At 36.6% G+C, this 17,570-nt stretch overlaps 1 long non-coding RNA gene across 1 annotated transcript; it reads right to left on the reverse strand.

The window, feature by feature from the left end:
- Positions 1 to 4,494: 4,494 nt before the first annotated feature.
- LOC113303647 lies at positions 4,495 to 7,240 on the reverse strand. The gene is made up of 3 exons (XR_003337645.1): positions 6,824 to 7,240; positions 5,799 to 6,147; positions 4,495 to 5,707 (listed from the first exon to the last, which is right to left on the reverse strand). It is a non-coding gene; the product is annotated as an uncharacterized LOC113303647 (long non-coding RNA).
- Positions 7,241 to 17,570: the final 10,330 nt, after the last annotated feature.

Consider the following 17,570-nt stretch of genomic DNA (forward strand, 5'->3'; position numbering starts at 1 on the left):
CAAAATTATTTAACTCATGGATGTTTTTCTTATGGTACCGGCATAGTAAAGTTAGGAGTGAACCATGTCGGTTTGGATATTCCATGGAATATACGGTGGTAGGTAAAAAGTTAATTGCGTTCCGGCATGGATTGTTTTGGTTGAAGAACACGCCGGCAATTGTTTAAAAATGGGGGATATTTTTCACCGGCATGGACGTAATATGAATACCATGCTAGTTCTAGTGGTGCCGGCGTGGTATTAATACTACGTGTATGCCGGAACCAATCTTTTTCAGAGAAAAAAATAGCGGTTTCAAAAAAAAAATCACATTTTCGACCTCTTAGCAACATTACCTGTGTATTGGGGATGCTTGCATGTTGAACTTGTTTACTTTCTTGGGTTGGTTCTTCAACAAAAACTTCATGCTCACAAAAATCATATTCTAAGGGCGTTGGTTCATCATATAAGTCCAATTGTGAGTTTTTATCATTAACCGAAGATTGAAGATATGCTTCTTGTTGTAGTTGAGCTAAAGATTCAACAGCTGCAATTCTCTCCTCACAATCATCTTTCATTTTCACAAAAAAGTTTCCACTCAAAAATATTTTTCCCTCCTTCTACTCTCACCTCACTCGCACAAATTCAAATAAAAATACACACTAATTTATCCCCAAATACTTAAGATTTTACTAATTATTATTAACCACTAAACCTGATTAGTGAGGGCTAGATTAGGAATTAAAAAAATAATTTCATAAGGGGTGACCCAGATTTGATATTTGGATCCAGTTTTTGTCATGTACCTATATCCCCCAATTAGTTTTGATATCCCCCAATTGCGCGTTCTAAAATATACCCCTTCAGGGTTATTTGTGAAAACCCCTCAAAATGAGGGGTATTTATTCAATTTCCACTAAAAAAAATGGTTCATAGACAAGGATTTTTCGCAAATTTCCCATTGTTACGTGACTATCACTAGGCATAACTTGTGCTGTAATGGCACTTCTTTTTCATACATTTTGTTTATTATGTTTTTTTTATTGGAAAAACTTAGGCCTAGAAAGGCACTAAGAGTAGCATACGGAAGTTGTGTTGGCTATGGATGTGGATGCACCACTCAGCCTTCCAACTTTGTTATTACATAAAAGAGATAATTTAAAAGTCTCCATATTTTTACTTCTTCCAACTTTGTTATTACATAAAAGAGATAATTTAAAAGTCTCCATATTTTTACTACGATTGTCAATACTAAGATTCAGTAAAACAAAAGATGTGGGATTTATATCCAAATTTCGACCATTGTCTTCCTGAGTGTTTCTTCTTTCATAGTGATTAAGGTGAAATCTTCCTTGAGCAGCTTCATTGTAGAGGAACTTGAAGCGATCTAGAATGTCCATTGATTCAGCAGATATTGCAATGTTTGTGTGCTGCATCTCTTTGGCCCACTGGAAAGCTAGGTCTGCTCCTCCTTTGACTCCCCCTTCTCCATAGTGTTCTGAATGTCCTCTAGAGTCAATGGTGTTTCCTGCAAAATCTGTCATAGTTAGAGCAGTGTATAAAACATAGTTCTCAGAATCTTGTAGTGTGCAGATACTGATATGTTTTCCAAATCCTGCTTCTGCATTCCAATTGTAACAGGTATTGACTTGTTGTAGAGCAGTAACATCTTCCTCTGGTAAGAGAGGAAAATTGTTCATGATATGATCTGGCATCGCATGTATTCTATTGTGAGTGCACAAATGCTACTTAATTCTGATAGAAATAGCTCCCACATTAGGCTGAATTTGTTTGAATATAACCTCACATATGGCTTTCCAAATATACCAACATGTGGTGGCATAAATGCTGCATTCAGTGTTTCCAAGTTGGAACCAGGAATTCAACCAGTCAATAAAGATAGTATTGTTATCAAAGATAGTATGAGAGTTTCCAAGGATTTCCTGCCACACCAGGGTAGCAGTAGTGCAATTTAGAAACATGTGAGACATGGATTTTTCTTCCCCACTATTGCAAACAGTGCATATAAGGTTGATGTAATGAAGTATGCTAGTTTTTTTGGCATTTGTGGAAGAATTCCATGAGCACATTTCCAGATAAAATTTTTGATAACTGGAGCCACATCCATGTTCCAAATGGCTTCCCAATTGCCAGTTGGAGGATCATTTCTGTATAGATGATCGGTTTTTTCCTTGTACATCTCCTTAACAGAGAACACTCCTGTGTCATTGAAGTTCCAGATTATTCTGTCATCTTCATTTGGGTGAGTCTTAAGATTAACAATTACAGCCGCTTCCTCCATGCTAAAGAGGTTAGAAACTTGATTTTCATCCCAATTTTCATTTGGGAGAAGCAAGGATTCTAGCTTATTTATGTAGTGAGGGCAGTGCTGTGGTTTTTCAATTCTTGCATTGGTATTTAGGATCCATAAATCTTCCCAAATTTGAATCCTTCTGCCATTACCAATTCTCCAGGAGCAGTGTTGTTGTATGTTGATTATGCCTTCTAGGATTCATTTCCATATCCAAGAGTCTCCATCTTTGGAATTTGTATCCATGCTGAGAACATTTCTACCTTGAAGATATCTTGCATCCATAAGCTTGTACCATATAGAGTCCTAATCCTGCTCCAGTCTCCAACCAATTTTTGTTATCATAAAGATGTTGAATAGTTCCATGCCTTAGGATAATAACCAGAAGGATTTTCTATATTTTTTCCCCAGAAGAAGTCTCTTTGAAGATTGTTGATGTCTTTGCAAGTTTTCTTAGACACCTTAAAGCAGTTCATTTGGTAAATACAAGCTGATGAAGTTACAGATTTGATGATTACCTCTCTGCCAGCAGGATTAAGGGGGGTATGTTTCCATCCAGTGAGTCTTAGCTTCAATTTTTCAACTCCAGGCTTGAAAGAGTTGATTTTGCTTCCATGTGTGAATAGAGGTGATCCTAAGTATTTATCATCTAGTTGAAGGACTTGAACTCCTATAGAGTTGTTAATTTAAGGAATGAGATCTGGATTTGTATTTTTGCTGAAGGAAACTCCAGATTTATGAAAGTTGATTAGTTTCCCAGAAGTACTGCCAAATATCTGTAGTAGCTGCATGATATTTAGAGCTTCAGTTGGATTTTCTTTGCAGAAGATCATGCAGTCATCAGCAAAGAGGAGGTGACTTATAGGAGGAGCAGCTTTGTAGATCTTTATCCCATTGATTATTCCCATCTCCTCACCGTGCAGAAGAGTCCTTGAGAGAGATTCCATGCAGAATAAGAACAGGTAAGGTGACAGGGGACCACCTTGCCTTAGGCCTCTGGAGGGTTTGAAGAATTTATCAAGAGAACCATTGATGAGAACAGCTGATGTGGAGGTTGATATGCATTGATTGATCTTGTTGCACCATTGATCATCAAAGCCAATTTTCTTCATAATTGTCACTAGAAAGCTCCAGTCCACTCTGTCAAAGGCCTTTGCCATTTCAATTTTTATGCCCATAGTGCCAGAATTTCCTTTTTTTTCCTCTTTTAGACCTCATGGTGTGAATTATTTCATGAGCAATAGCTATAGTGTCAGAGATTTTCCTTCCAGGAATGAAAGCAGATTGGTAAGGAGATATGATTTTGTTTATTAAAGGCTCCATTCTTTGAGCTAGGAGTTTAGAAATGATTTTGTAGGTTGTGTTGTAGAGACTTATAGGTCTGAAGTGACTAGGGGAGGTAGGGTTATCTACTTTGGGGATGAGAGCTATAAAGGTGGCATTCATCTCTTTTAGTAGGTGTACAGAAAGGAAGAAGTGTTGAACCATTGAGACAATGTCATTACCAATAATATCGCAGTTGAGTTTAAAGAAGTTTGGTGGGAATCCGTCTGGCCCTGGAGCTTTGTCATTTGCCATACTAAATAAAATAGCTTTAATTTCTCCAGGTTCAGGTTTTCTGTTGAGGATGGAATTGTCTTCAGCAGTTATGGTTTGAGGGATAAGGTTGATGATTTCAGAAGAAGGATGAGTTGTTTCAGCAGTTGCCATGTGAGAGAAGTAGTTGGTAAAGCAGTCTTTAACCTCTTGATGCTCAGTAATCCAGTTACCTTCTTCAGTTTGAATAGATTCTATTCTATTCCTTCTTGCTCTACTCTTTGTGGCTCTATGAAAGTAGCTTGTGTTTTGGTCTCCCAGCTTAATAAGTTGATCCCTGCTCTTAGTTTTCCAGAATTTCTCTTCTATGTCATGCCAGTTTTTGAGCTGCTTTCTAGCATCAGCTAGGGCTTGTCCTCTGTCAGTTCTGAAATAGTGAGTATGTAGCCAAGTTAAGTGTTGCTTGCATTCTTCAATGTTGGTTTAGATGTTGCCATACACTTCCTTGTTCCAGACTCTGATTTGTAGTTTGATGTCTTTAAGTTTTCTGGCAATTGAGAATGCACTCGAACCTGGAGTAACCTTTTTCCAGTATTCAGCTATAATTTTCCTGCAATCCGCATTCAACTATAATTTTGTTTATTATGTAATGTTATTTAACTTGTCGCCATTGCATGTTTTTCTTTTTGGACTCTGCTTGGAGCAGAAAAACACAAAACCAAGGAAACTAAAACAAAAAGCAAAGAAACAGAAAAACAAAAATTGAAGCAGTTATGCTCCGGGGTAAAAAGAAGGGACCTAGCAGTCCACTAAGCTTGGACGTGCCCTTTAGCATAATATGCTAGATCATGAGCCAGAGTGTTGGCTCGTTCCAGAACAAAAGAGAACTCTACTGAGTTCAAGGGCCTTTGCGCCAATTTCGTTAATAAGGTGAGTGATTCTCCAAGGCATGCTCTTTGTTTTTCCTGCAGTATGAAGCAAACTTGTTGACACTCTCCTTCTACAATGATGTTGTGGGCTTCGACTCGGTGGGCTAGCTCCAGCACCAGAAGGAATCCATGAGTATCTGCCACAAGTGGGATTGAGATGTTGACAGTGATGGCTACTTAATATCTGTATTAGCAGTTTCAAAGACAACACAAGTCCACCCCTGCTGAGGAACCCACGGCATAGCCTCTGCCAGATGCCAAGTAGCCATCCAAGATTGCATATGTTGATGAGAGGGATGCTCCAAGAAGGACTAGCATTCCAGAAACCTTTTACAAAGCTCCACTGCAGGAAAAGATGATCCAGATCAAATGGATGCTGAGAGTTACACAAAACACAGGTCTGAGAGATGATAGTTGTACGGAATAGCTTGGCCTTAACTGGAAGAATGTTTAACAGAACTTTCCAGAGAATTATCTGAAGCTTGTAGGGGGACTTTAAGCTCCCAAAACTTGAGCCAAAAGGATGTTATAAAATTAGTTGGCATTGGGTTAGGCTGGTGTTGCTTGCAAAGTTGCTGATAAATGGAGCTTGTAGTGAAATAAGATTATCTGGTTGATTTATTTGCAGAGGATGGTGTAAACGAAAGCAACTTCTAGTGGTGTGGAGACATCCCTAAGCAGTGGTATGTTCCATCAAGCAGTCTTATGATCAATGAGCTGGGTCACCCCTTGGTAGATGCAGATCATCCCAAGCTTGTAGTGGAGTCTCCAATGTAAGTATCAGCTGTGTGTCTAAATATTAACTTTTGTGCCCCACATAAGTAAAAATGATCTGAAGACCATGTTTGATGCTTTGCCGTATCCAGCTAGAGTTTCTGCAGTGATGAGGGGGTTCTTGCTTTAAATCATGGTAAGGAAAGTACTTAGCGTTGAGAGCTTGAGCTCGTAGTGCCTGTGGATTATTCAAACATAATATCAGAAAGATGCCTTCATATAAATTCACATCCGGAAACATTTTAAAGGTTCTCAAGCAGAAAACTTACTCATATAAACTGCAACGAGTTACTTATTGTTGTTTCACTTGCCTCTGATGCAGTTGTATATATTTGTCGCGCAATATAATGGTTTTCAGAAATTGTTCCCATCCAAAAATTCCAAAGATGGGATGTATAATTGCGTGGAAGTTTCAGGAAATGAGCAGAGTCTACAAGAGAATCCTTCATAAGAACAACTCACTATCTCATAGAGTCCAATTTTGTCCACCTACTCCTAACTTAAGGGTAAAAAGATCACAACTTCAACCGTTCATCGTTGCAATATCCTGACAGGAATTGGCCACAACAGCAACGTCACCAAGGAGACTCGTCAGAGTTGACGCGACATTAGTAGTGTCTGTTGAGTACAAGTGTTTAGTAACTTTCTTTTAATTATCCTAGTCACCTAATGGAGTGAAAGTGTAAACTGATAAATACGAGTTAGGGTATTGGTTTTTGGTCATTGAAAGCTTAATCTGTTGAATTCTTATTTTGGTCTGTTTGGGCCTCCTCAATTAGAACCCCATCCAGGTTCTAATCAGTGGCCAATTCCTATTATATCGCTGATAAGGCGATAAACTATAGTTACAGGCTACATCTAATCGTGTATGGTAAAGATATAGCCAATATTTATTAACTCATGCCCGATAAGACTCTTGGGAGGAAAAAAAAAGAAGCAACCAAACAGTTCAAAATGGAAAATTCAAAGAAACACATTTGAGTACCAAAAAATCAAACTTTGAGTTCATTCGGTAACACTATTCATAGGGTCGGGATTCAGATTACTAGATTCGTAAAAATAAGGATGCCTAGCTGATTACAACTTAAACTACATTCTGTAAATTTTTCACAAACAAGAGTAACATAAACAACATAGGTGACAAGCATAGCTGTTATGACAAATACAAAATCCTGTACGATAAAGTACATGACTTAATGAAACCCACCAAGCCATAAACAATGCCATTTCTTTGCAAATGCAGACCATGGTAAGCAATTGCATAAAAATGGGAAATTTATTAGTAAGCACTTACCTTCTTCTTCAATTTGCAATAGTCCAAGAAACAGAAGAACCAATGCTGCAAGAAACGGAAACACTACTAAATATCTAAATTTTGATAGCCTTCAACAGAAGTGTTGTTATCACTTGGTCTGCGGATTGCTGGACGAAACCCAGATTTAGTATTAAGACCTTCGAGAAATCGGATTGGGAGTTGAAGCATTGTGAGGATTAGAGTTAGAAGGATTGATAATCCGATTTGAAATGCGAGGTTTTTGTATTCGATTAGTGTTGATGATGATAACAACATTGTTTGGATTCACTTCAAGTGAAGAAGAAGAAGAAAGGGTTAGTTGAACTCACTTCAAGTCAAGAAGAAGTAGAAAGGGTTAGTTGAACTCTGTTAGTTAATGAAATCCCAATCTGAGATTTCAACCTAGCTCTGAGAGAGAGAAATTGCCTATTTTTGTTTTGTTGACAGAAGTGCCTGGAATATGAAGCTGGGTAGTTTATTGGGCTTGAACCTTGAGTCGTAACCATTCTTGTCACAATGACTCGAACACAGACACAACTACAAACTAGTGATTTTTACACCTCTTTTTTTTTTCCGATCATCTGAGTGACTGAATCTGATTCGTCTGGATCTGACTCGTCTGGATCTGGTTTGATATGTTTATTTTTGAGTCAGTGGCTTGGTCCCATGAGTCAAGGGAATTCTGTTTCCTGACTCAAATGGATCCGAGTCAGGAGTTACGTCTGACTCAGATTACGAGTTAGATAACTCAAAATATATAGATAAACGATCTGACTCGAGCTGAGTTAGGGGCCGTGCCAGATTCAGACGCTGAGTCAGCAAAAAATAAACACACTTACATGTTTGACTGACTACGGATATTTATATCGACCGATTTATCGTAAAAGAAAATACATATATATTCTGTAACACGGTCGATTTGAGAGTTCATATCGACCGATTCTTATTAAAATATTTGCGCGATTTTTTAGATGGTTTTTGGGCTACAATCGACCATTGTTTGAAGCTTTTTAACCGATTACATTTTACTTCTACTTTTAGTGTTGCTTGAGCTTTTTCTGTTGATTACACGTCACAACTACCTTTATTCAGCTGGAATATTTAAATTAACTGTCAATTCTTCTTTGTAAATTTTGTAATCGGTCGGCATTTGTAATTCTATTAGTTGATATAGCGATATTATTTTGAATTTGCGTAGATTGCTTAGCGTTTAAGGGTTCTACATAGTTTAAACACTTGGAAAATTATTGTAATAGAATCTTCCATTATGATCAAATTAAGAAAAGGAACAAAATGGAACTATCATCGTCGGTATCTTATTTACCAATGCATTCAAGATAAGCGATTGGTATGGATTGTGTATTAAGATCTTATCAGACATTTATCTTTAATGGAATCAACAAGGAAGTGCACTAGCAAAAAATTTGTTGCTGACGAAGATTCAATCTTCTTTCTCTTCTTGGCTAATCATGGTGTGACATTTTCTTTGAGCTCATTGGTTTTAAGTATGTGAAATCTGGACCTGCCGAGTGTAATTTGTAAATTTGTATATATACAGCTATCCATCTTTGTAATGAATTATTGATTCTAATTTGAATGATATGATATGCTTTATGTTAGAACACCGCTCGGTCAAACTCACAAGTTTTGGTATGTCAAGTTTTTTGGACTAGGAATAAAGAACAGTAGTTGAGTAGTAGAGAATTTACCAATCTACCCTGAAGAAAAACAGAGACATCTACGTAAACTTCATTAACAAAGGTATATGGAGACTGACTATCCTATTTATTCATATTTTCTACCATTATATCTAATGAGTTTAGTATTATGATGAATATTATAAAGAAAAAAATTTGAGTTCAAGCTGGTACTTGATAAATATTGAATTATATAAATTCAAACAATGAAAAATTTATTGCATAATGGTGACATAGTCCCATATCGTTTATGAAGCGTCTAGAGCTTGGTCTAATAAGGTGTATCTCGGATTCTCCATGTTGACGAGGCCTTTTGAGACCTAAAAATCCCCAGCAAAAAAACCACTTACCTGTGGGTTGTCTAAATGGTGGGTAATATCGTCAGCGGTGGTCGAGAGGGTGTTGCAAACTTGGTATCTGAGCCGCACACGACTCTTTTGGGTGTGTACGACAGTTCTCAAACGGGTACGCATACTGTCGTTCCGGACCGAACTCATGTGAAAACCTTCGCAAACGGGTATGCAAACTTGGTTCCCGGAATTTAACAATTAAAACCGTTCGCATACTGGTATACATACTTGGTTCCCGGACCTGAATCATACTACAACAGTTTACATACTGGTATGCATACTGTGCTATATCCTTACAATGGTTAATTATTTCAAATTCCCATTTCAATCATTGAAACATCCTTAGAAGACGACAATAGTTGTCTCACACAAACTATTAGCTTATAAGTGATTTCCAATTGATCGAATGATCAATACGAAACATTCCGAGTCTACATCAAATGACTGTCTCGCACAAATCATGTAAGATGTTTCAAGGAAATTTTCACATGATCATATTGTGACTCATTATTTAGTTTCCATAAAATAAATTTTTTCCAACTAAACTCGTCAAGAATAATGATGAATGTAGTTAAAGTAAAAAACTTTCCAATACATATTTCGAGAAAGATATAAACGAGTTAAACTCAGTTCGAAATATCAAATGTGTATAATGTATAATTCTATATAGCTATACGACTTAGTCTTTGATGGTATTTTCAATTGAGTTGTAGTAAAAGGTTCATTGAGACTTGTGAAAGCAATAGATTTTAGACTTATAAAACTTTAAAAAAAAAACAAAGAGAACTTAACTCAAAAATTGATTTCAATATATTAAAGATAACCAAGACACTAGAATCCACTATTACACATGAATGAATGACATCAAATATTTCATAACTCTAATTAGCCTTTAAATCCTTTATATCTTAATCTAAAAATAATCAAACATATTATCAAATATTAATTGTATTCCCTAAGCATAGACTATCAATTGATTAAACAAAGTATAATCTATCAAATTGAATCACAAGTAATTAAGAAAATTATGTAAACATTTAAAACCTCTGCAAAAGCAGTGATTGAGTGAGTTATAATTAAACATTAGATAAAATGAAATAGTTACTCATTATTCATGTCTAAATAGCTTCATCCATTTCCTTGGTTACGCGAGAGTTTAGCCTCTCATCATGTTGGAAACACGCTCAAAAGTTGATTTCATTTATGCTCAAAAATGGTTTACAAATGATGAAAGTGTGAGAATGATTAAAATTACAGAGAACGATATATGTTGACTGTCGCAGTTACTATAGCAAATAAGACTGTCGCGCAACAGTCACTGAGACTGTAGCTTCTAAGACCCACGACTGTCTGTCGTTATCATTGTTGATAAACGACTGTCTTGATTGGTCTGTTCTTCGTGTCCTTCAGCTATGCAGCAGCAGAAATGGCGTTTCTTGCAACTTTGATTTCTTGACTCTCTATTCGTTTTAAATGCTCCCCAAACTCTCCGTCCCCGCTCTCTGATATCCCAGCTATTATTTATAACCCAACAGCATCGAAATATCACGCCATAACTGCCAATCATTCTCCCATTGCTCGACAGTAAATAATATTTTTTGGGGAATATTTTCTTCCCTTACCTCTCTTCTCACGCTATCAACCAGTGTTTACACGCTCCAAACATGCTTCCAGATCATCAAGCAATGATTCAACACGCTGATAATGCATGCAATCTTTCCAAAGACGAAATAGATATCTCGGGAATATCTTGAAGACCAGACGTGCCCTGTTTTCTTTCAAATCACACCACAAGAATATTTTCTCGAAATTAAAGCTCTTACCATCTCTGTTTCGTTTAAACAGGCTGGTATCAACTAATTATAGCGAGAAAAATATCCCAAATCTTCTCAAGTTTAATGAAGAATATTCCCCCATACAGTACGCCCCTGTTTTCTTCAACACGAGTTAACTAGCCAAATTCAATGGACGCGGATACCCGAAACTAGCCTGTTATGATCAATCAAGTCAGCCCATAAAATTCTAGATATTGAGTCTCATGAAATCACGTCCAAAGGGTTAACCCTAATTCTGCCAGTCAAATAACTCTTTTTCCCACCAAAATTCAGTTTCAAACGAAGGGGATGAAGGTTCCCCTTAACCAGCTGCTTGAGTGCCAATAGTACTTTGGGTACCCCTTAGTAATTGAGGTGCCCCTTATCCAAAGGTGAGAGTTCGAATAACACGTGTCCTCCGGGTCCAAAATCAACTTTTCGAGCCGAATTTTCCAACAAAGTTTATTTCCCGAAAATACCTACACACACATAAAACACAATAATAAGCACAAAATCGAGTACCAACAATACAGAAAATTCAGGACAACTTAGACACAAAAATATGTCTATCAGTCTCAATAAGATATAAAATAGAATAGACTTCTGAGTGATAGATAAGTTTTAGTCTCCACATATCTTTTGTTGATGAAGTTACTCCAATCTCTCCTCAGTAGATTTTCGTCTTTAATCGATGAACGCCGCGAAGTCTAAAGCTCAATAATACATTCTATCGTAATCCGAGACATAGCTATAAATAGAATAGAAATCAAGACTTATAGTTTTGATCACCTAAACTTGACAAACAAGCTTGAGACAGCAACGCTTGCAGGTTCGACCGAGCAGTGCTCTAACACTTTCTACAAAATTCGCAACCCATTATTTGTAGTGTATGGTTACTCACACTCTTTAAGAACTATGTATGTATTCCATCTCATTCAGTATTATTATACATCTCATACTACATATAAAAACCAAACGAAAAACATACGTTTCTACCAAATTGAACCTCTTCAATTTGTAAATCACATCACAAATTCATCTTTTTCTAAAAACCGGTTGAAAAACTATACACATTATTCCATCCAATTAATAAATTATCATTCAATACCAGGTCCAGTCACACTCTCCCGTCCAAGGACTCCGATACTAATTATTGGGAAAATTGGCACCCCGAGCGCAGCGGAACATAGAATCACAAAGGACACTTGATGATTTGAAACAAATATTGAGAAATTATAAGATACATAGAAGATAAACACCACACTACACAAGATATGCGTGGTTCTGCTTTTATGTTCCTCTACACTAGCAACATGTTTAAACAAATAAAGTCGAAAAAAAAAAAACTTTTTTGACCACAGAATGAACCTACAAAATCTAGTTCCACAATTAATCTGATCTTCTCCTTAAAATGTTGGTTCTGTTTAGACTTATTTAATTCTTGATAACTCACATTCGTTCTACAACCTATTACGGCTGATTGTTGATATTTAAAACTAAAAAATATTTGATTTTGCTTTAATAATCGTAACTAGTAAAAGTTGAGTAAATGGGTAACCCCCAACAAGAATATTTGGCAATACAAATAATATCTCAGATCGATCAGGTTCTTCAAAATCGAGCTTTGTTAATTTATCCTATATGAGAATAAAATTAGCAACCCAAAATCGACAAAACCTATCTTTTGCAATGTGATTGAAATATACCATCACAGTCCCATTGCGTTATGAATAACGTGACTTAAAATGTGCCTCGTGACCCATAAATTACTAAGTACTCAAAAACTTCCCCATATAATTAACCCAATAGTTACCATCTAAAAAGGGGGAAGAAACCTTTTTTTTTCTTCCAAAGGATTCTCATCAAACAAGAAATTTTTCGGAAGCCGAGCAACAAGCTGGGCTCCAACTCCTTTTTGTACTAGCACACCTAACCTATGAAAAAGAAAATCTCCAACTCGCACATCAGCATCATGGCTAGCCATGTAATTGCAAAGACGTTTAGTAAAATTTGTCCTTTCGTCCCCAAGCTCACCAAGAGTAGTAAAAGCAAAGCACAATACCCGTAGATTTGCAATGTACATTTTTCCAAATACTTTGTATTCTTACGAATAACGGTTTCCTTGATATCCTTGCTTAAAAGTACGACCACTATTTCAAGCAAAGTGCGAAACAATCGTCATGTGCAAACAAATATACTGACCACTATCCCAATTGTATACAAGAATGTCAACTGGCCTTAGATAAGTGTCATATTGTTCGCAAGAAAACCCAAATCCACCTCTTTCCGTGTTGGCACGCCATCCCTATAACACATGTCCGCAATCGTGTCACACACCATGTCATGCCAAAACTTCAACCCCACTTCATACGTGCAGTGCACAACATGGTCGCCAACACACATCCATCTCTCTCTTGCATAAGGGGCACTTACTATCCAACTCAAACAAGGGAATTCCAATCATATAACATAATATTGCAATGAACTTCCTTGCACCAATTTGTTGATTTAAACCAACAATACGAATGGCCGATAGGAAGTCTAGAGCATGCTTCATTTGGTTACTCCCCCATACCATTAAATCGCGTTCAGAAAACTTGAAATTGGAAGTCAAGTTCTTCTTTACAGCATCGAAATAACAACTTCCAAAATTTCATTCATGATAAAATAGAGATTACATGGACTTCAAGAGCATCAAGATCAAAGATTGAAATACAATTAGAAGATATTAACAAAGTGTAATCCGTGAAGAGAAGTAAAGAACTACCAACAAGAGTACCAAGAAATCTGAAGATTGAAATAATGGTTTTGGCATTATAATCCTACCATTTTGATAGAGTTTTTTCTTCTTGAAAATATTCTCATAAAAATATGAGAGTAATATGCCCAAAGTCTTGAATCTTGATCATCACACTTGAGAGTAACTGCCAAAATTTCTTCTTGTTATGGTTAGATTTTCTTTGTCAATAGAATGAAAAAATGCTCTCCCTTCTCTCCTCTCTCTATTTTCCCTGAGCTCTCTTCGTCGGCCAATTTCTAGCCGTTTTCTTTGTCTTCTTCCTTCTAACGACTCTTCCAACGGTCAAACTCCACCAGATTCTTTCGCCGGAAATTCACAAATGTTAAGAACTTTCATCACCTGATCCCAATTGGCAACCACAAATCACTCACATCACTCACTTCAGTGCTGCTATAATTGCATCAATCACAGTAACCCCAAAGAAATCACAGGAGATAGGATGAAGATCGTCACATATTTCACCCATAACTCAAAAATCACCCAAAACACATTCTCAGGAAATGGAATTACAGAGAACCAAATTACAATCTACCCAGGTATGGAAGCTGGATTTTCCCCCTCCATGAAATACTGTCAACATCAAACTTCAATCAGAGATCACATCACAGTGGATGCAAATTTGGAAGATGTAACTCCCCATGCCACAAAATCATATAAAGATCAGGAGTTTAAGGAATTACCCCTCCTGCAACTCAAATCCCTCCCCCTTAATGTCTCAAATTCAAATCCTAATATATCTGTACCTGAGCCAGTTCAGTCTAAAGATTGAACTCACACATTACCGTCTCAATTACACATCTATTGGAAAGAAATTCAAAGCAGCAGCATTTACAATGTCTCCTCTATCTACTTCATTATCCCTTGGCGTCAGACTAGCTACAATCTTTCACTGCTGCTCTATCTTCTTTTTCTACTAAAGAATTTTCTTATCAGGATTGAATGGAGTACTAGACTGAAACTCCTAGAAGAATCTAATACCCAGGGGTCATAGGATATTATTCAATAAAAATTATTCTATCTAATTTTATCAGTGCTCGTTTGAAGGTCAAAACCACCAAATCTCGGATCAAAAATGTCATCCATAACCACAGTTTAAAAAAAAAAAAAAACAATTACCCATTCCAACAATCTCATAAAAACATACACAAACCAAATACTCATATCAATACCAGAATCCATAAAACCAAAAGTATACAAAATATGTTTCAAACAAACCCAAATTGTAAATCTCAGTTCTCCTCACAGACTGACAACCAGCAACCCCTTAATTAAATCCAAAATATAACCTTCCTGAAATTTGATTACAGAAAACAAGAAAACCAAAGGGCTCACTGTTAGAGCATTCCTCGGTTGAGATCGCATGCGTTGCTATCTCAAGCATGTTTGTCAATGTTAGTGATCAAAACGATAAGTCTTGATTTCTAGTCTATTGTACCTAAGTCTCGTACTAGGATAGAAAGTGTAGTTGAGCTCAAGCACTTCATGGAGATTTATCATACAAGTAGAAGAACTACTCAAGGAGCCGGTGGAACTTCTCGACAAAAAGGTATGTGAAGACTTGAACTTATTTATCACTCAAAAGTCTATATATTCTATCTCATACTCTTTGAGACAAGAGGTCGTATGTTATATATATAGACTTGGATTATACACAATTGGTATTTCGAGCCGAGTATACCTCGCCTATCTATATCTCGAAATATGCATTGGTAAGCTTTTCGCTTCGATCAAGTTTATCTTTACCATGTGACGAAAGTCATGATATGTTTTAATCATCTTGAAAATTGTTTTGACGAGAAATGGTGTAATAACTATATAACATCCTCTAAGAATGTTTCAATGATTGAAATGAGAGTTTAGATTATATAACCAATGGTGGACATAAGCATTATTGTGGAAACACATTTATGTATAAGTCTGATTCCTTGAACCAAAGTTTGCGAACTTTGTTGATCAAGAGAACCGGAAGAATGATGTGAGCCAAGTCCACGAACTCAGTCCGCGAACTGCCGAAGTTCTCAAACCCGAGAATTTCTCCTGGCGTTGAAAACCTACTTGCGTGAAGCTAAGTCCGCGAACTCAGTCCGCGAACCGGCGAAGTTCTCATACCCGAGAATTTTTGCGGGAGTTTTTAAACTCTGCCCGGTAACTTAAGTCCGCGAACCTAGTCTGCGAACTTGGTAAGGTTATATATCTGAAGATTATTTCTGAACTTCAACTTAAAAAGACTAAGGAATGCAGTTTGCAAACCGTGGCTATAAAAGTTCATGAACCGATTCAAGTGAATCAAATCATCTTTGCTTCAATTGTGTCTTGTGTAGTACATAAGATTTCCTTGCAATTGAACAACTCTCTAACTAGTTGATTTGAAGTCATTTGAACTAGTTATGGTGAAGAAGAACATGGTTGATATAAAATGCTCATATGGCTAACCTTTTGGTTAACTATTGTTGAACCAACAAGTGCATACATTTGGGTACGATTAACAAACCTAGAAGCGTGCATTGTCATGTGTGTGTAACAAGATAAGTTTTCGATCTAACGGTTGAAAAATATTAGCTTGAATCTAGATCAGGTTTTCATCTAACGTTGAATATTGAATGCTTTGTTACTAAGCTAACATTGATTGCAAACCCTGATTTGAAAGACTATATAAAGGAGACATCTAGTATTGTGAAAAACTAATCCCCACACCTTATGTGTGATACTAGTTTGCGTGATAGAGTCGATTATCCTTTAACCTTTGGTTTTATTCTTCTAAAACTAGGTTAACGACTTAAAGACTTCATTGGGATTGTGAAGCCAGACCGATACTACTTTTATCGTAGTTGTGTGATCTAATCTTGCATTTTCTATCGTACGAGTACAATCAGATTGATTGGCTTGAGATTAATATCTCCGATAGACAAGATATAAAAAGTAATCAAAAACATCTTTGTCTCATTGTTTGTGATTCCGCAACATCTTGTTTCCCTACCATACGATTAATATTGTTGTGAGGTGATTGATAACTCTAGGCTGTTCTTCGGGAATATAAGACCGGATTATCAATTGGTTCATATTCACCTTGATTATTATCAAAATACGGAACAAAACCTTTAGGGTTTATATGTGGGAGACAGATTGATCCTTTGATAGACTTGTCTGTGTGAGACAGATTTGTTTATTGTCAAAGCCTGCGATTTTTGGGTCGTAGAAATTCTTAGTTGTGGGTGAGATCATAAGGGAATCAAGTGCGCAGTATCCTTCTGGGATCAGAGGCGTATGAGCATAACTGTACCTTGGATCAGTGGGAGATTGATTTGGGTTCAACTACAGTTCAGTCCGAAGTTAGCTTGGAGTAGGCTAGTGTCTGTAGCGGCTTAATACAATGTGTGTTCAATCTAGATTAGGTCCCGAGGTTTTTCTGCATTTGCGGTTTCCTCGTTAACAAAATTTCTGGTGTCTGTGTTATTTCAATTTTCGAATTATATTGTTTTATATTTATAATTGAAATAATACAGGTTGTGCGTTAGATCATCAATTAGAGTAATCCAACCTTTGGTTGTTGATTGTCATTGATTGATCCTTGGATATTGGTCTTTGGTACCATCCAAGTTATTCCTTTCATTTGATTAGAACTCGCAGTTCCTGCTTGAGTAAATCAAATCAAGAGAGAGATATAAACTCGTTGATATACTTTTAATTGATTGAGTCTTGTTTATTCTCTTAAAAGTATATTCGATTTTCTCCATACAGATTGCTAAGCGAAATATTGGGTGGTATTGTTAGACCCCCGCTTTTTCAATTGGTATCAAAGAAAGCAAACACGTTTAATACCTTACAAGTCTGTGTTTTTAGTGATCTGACTCTCTGGACAAGAGTACTATATAAACGCGTCGCCAGAAATAAAAGTTCTATCTCGTCAAATTCTATTAAAGAGAAAGTTTCTTCAATCTCGAATATAGACAAACCTTGTGTTTTGACGAGACAGACTAACATCAACATGTGTGATCCCGATTACCCTTCAAAAGAGAGATTCTCTGGCAATGAACGGGATTCAGATGAAGAGAGTGAATTGATTCTAAATCTTGTTAGAATTCAAGC

This window comes from Papaver somniferum, chromosome 8, assembly GCF_003573695.1.
Source record: "Papaver somniferum cultivar HN1 chromosome 8, ASM357369v1, whole genome shotgun sequence".
NCBI lineage: Eukaryota > Viridiplantae > Streptophyta > Magnoliopsida > Ranunculales > Papaveraceae > Papaver > Papaver somniferum.